Source organism: Schistocerca serialis, chromosome 3 (genome assembly GCF_023864345.2).
Source record: "Schistocerca serialis cubense isolate TAMUIC-IGC-003099 chromosome 3, iqSchSeri2.2, whole genome shotgun sequence".
In the NCBI taxonomy this organism is placed as follows: Eukaryota; Metazoa; Arthropoda; class Insecta; order Orthoptera; family Acrididae; genus Schistocerca; species Schistocerca serialis.
In genome coordinates this window covers 166,612,297-166,614,987 of record NC_064640.1, presented here as the reverse complement: position 1 = coordinate 166,614,987, position 2,691 = coordinate 166,612,297, and the positions used below count along the sequence as shown (strand labels likewise).

Here is a 2,691-nt window from a genome sequence, read left to right as displayed (position 1 = left end):
ACTTCCTTCCCCGTCCTTCCCTAATCCGATGAGACCGATGACCTCGCTGTCTGGTCTCCTTCCCCAAACAACCCAACCCCAACTACGTCACAGACACACATTTGAATACAGCGAACAGAAAAAAAATAGTACCAGCTAGATTTGAACACAACTCGCCCCTTTACCCGACTGCCGGTCCAACACCGTGGCCACTCACCCACGACACCATAGTGGAACCAGTCTTCCCTTTACTGCATGTCATGTGCTTGGCCCGTTTACTGTTTCTATTTTGTGTTTTTTTGTACAGTTCAGTACACCTTCTTCCTGTTTTCATGCTTGATTCGTGTTCACTTTTTGACAGGTTGTCTACTGGGCCTTCTTACCACCAAATCTGAATGGGTTGCAATGAAGAGCTTCCCTTGTAAGTTACGCTTCAACTTCAGTGGAGAGTGAGGTATGGTGAAAACAGGAAGGAGAATTTTGTTCCCACATTGACGAAGGAGGTAAGAGGCGGAAGTTCTAAATTTCACGTTCAGGAAATCGTTCACACGGAAGAATCGTACAAACATACCGTCATTTGACAGTGGACCGTCGGACGACAGAGAAATAAGCATCCCTGACGTAGAGAAACAATTGAAAGCTCTGAAAGCAAATAAATCACCAGGTCCGGATGGAATCGCAATTCGATTTCGCAAAGAGTACTCTATGACATTGGCGTTACATAGCCTGCATATATGGTGAATCTCTCGCTCAGCACGAAGTCCCAGGTGACTGGCAAAAAGCACAAGTGACTCCAGTATATAAGAAGGGTAAAAGAACGAACCCGCAAAATTACAGACCAATATCTGTAACTTCGGTTTACGGCAAAGTCCTTGAAAATATTCTCAATATGAATATAATAAACTTTCTTGAGGCTGAGAAGCTCGAAAGCATCGCTCGTACGAAACTCAAGTTTGCCTTTTTCTCACGTAACGTACTGCGAACAACGGATGAAGGGCAACAGGCAGATACCGTATTTCTAGATTTCCGAAAAGCATTTGACACTGTGCCCCACTGCGGGCTGTTAACGAAGTTACGAATATATGGAATAAGTCACAGATACGTGAGTGGCTCGAATATTTCTTCAGTAATAGAACGCAGTATGTTGTCCTCGAAGGCGAGTAGTCATGAGAGACAAGGGTAACGTCAAGTGTGCACCAGGGAAGTGTAACAGGACCGCCCTTGTTTACTATATACATAAATGATTTAGCGGATAACAGGGTGAGCAGCAGTCTGCGGTTGTTTGCTGATGATATTGTGGCGTACGGTAAGGAGTCGAAGTCGAGTGACATTAGGAAGACGCAAGACGACTTATCAAAATTTATAGTATGTGTGATGAATGGCAGCTCGCTCTAAATGTGGAGAAATGTAAATCAATCCGGATGAGTAGGAAGAACGTGTCGAGTACAGCGTTAGTAGTGTTCTGCTTGACACAATCGAGTCGTTTAAATATCTGGGCGTAACTGAAAAGCTATATGAAATGGAGCAATCATGTGAGAGCTATGGTAGGGAAGGCGAATGGTCGACTTCGGTTAATTGCGAGAATTTTAGGAAAGGAGACCTCATATAGGACGCGGGTGGGACCTATTCTTGACTACTGCTCGAGTGTTTGGCATCCGTTCCAGATCGGATTGAAGGAAGACATTGATGCAATTCAGAGGCGGGCTGCTAGATTTGTTACCAGTACGTTCTAACAACACGTGAGTGTTACGGAGGTGCTTCGGGAACTCAAATGGGAATCCCTGGAGGGAAGGCGACATCATTTTCGAGAAACACCATTCAGAAAATTTAGAGAACCAGCATTTGAAGTTGACTACCGAACGATTCTACTGCTGCCAATATACATCGCGCATAAGGACCACAAAGATAGAATTCGAGAAATTAGGGCTTCATACGGAGGCATTTAAAACAAACTAAACTCTTCCCGCACAGGCCATGAAGGCTCAAAGGTACCGACTGGCCGCCGTGTCATCCTCACCCCACAGGCGTCACTAGAAGAGGATATGGAGGGGCATGTGATCAGCACACCGCTCTTCCAGCCGTAGGTCAGTTTCCGAGACCGGAGCCGCTACTTCTCAATCAAGTAGCTCCTCCGTTTGCCTCACAACGGCTTAGTGCACCCCGCTTGCCAACAGCGCTCGGCAGACCGGATGGTCACCCGTCCAAGTGCTAGCCCAGCCCGACGGCGCTTAACTTCGGTGATCTGACGGGAACCGGTGTTATCACTGCGGCAAGGCCGTTGGCATACGGAGGCATATAGATAGTCGTTTTTCCCTCGTTCTGTTTGCGACTGGAAAAGGAAAGGAAATGACTAGTAGTGGTACAGCGTACCTACCGCCGCGCACCCTGCAGTGGCTTGCGGAGTGTCTACGAGTATGTAGGTGTTGATGTAGATGTAGACTGTTATCTGTCTGCCATAAAATTATACGGCTTTAGGCATGCATGCACGCAGACAATCAGCGGCTATGGTATTATTTACACAAGGAAGTAACAAGTTTTATGAAACCATATCATAGAGTTGTTAGTATTCAAACACACTCGTTACGCTATTTAATTTTCAGTTGACACACACAACACGAGGTCGCTACGCTACTACAGTGCTACCGTTTTTAGATCACTGGAATTGGAAGCAGCCAACACAGAAAGACAGTCGACACGAAATGTACCAACAAG

At 46.2% G+C, this 2,691-nt stretch overlaps 1 pseudogene; it reads right to left on the bottom strand.

The window, feature by feature from the left end:
• Positions 1-2,144: 2,144 nt before the first annotated feature.
• On the bottom strand, positions 2,145-2,262 carry LOC126471885 (5S ribosomal RNA; annotated as a pseudogene).
• Between the last annotated feature and the right edge of the window lie 429 nt (positions 2,263-2,691).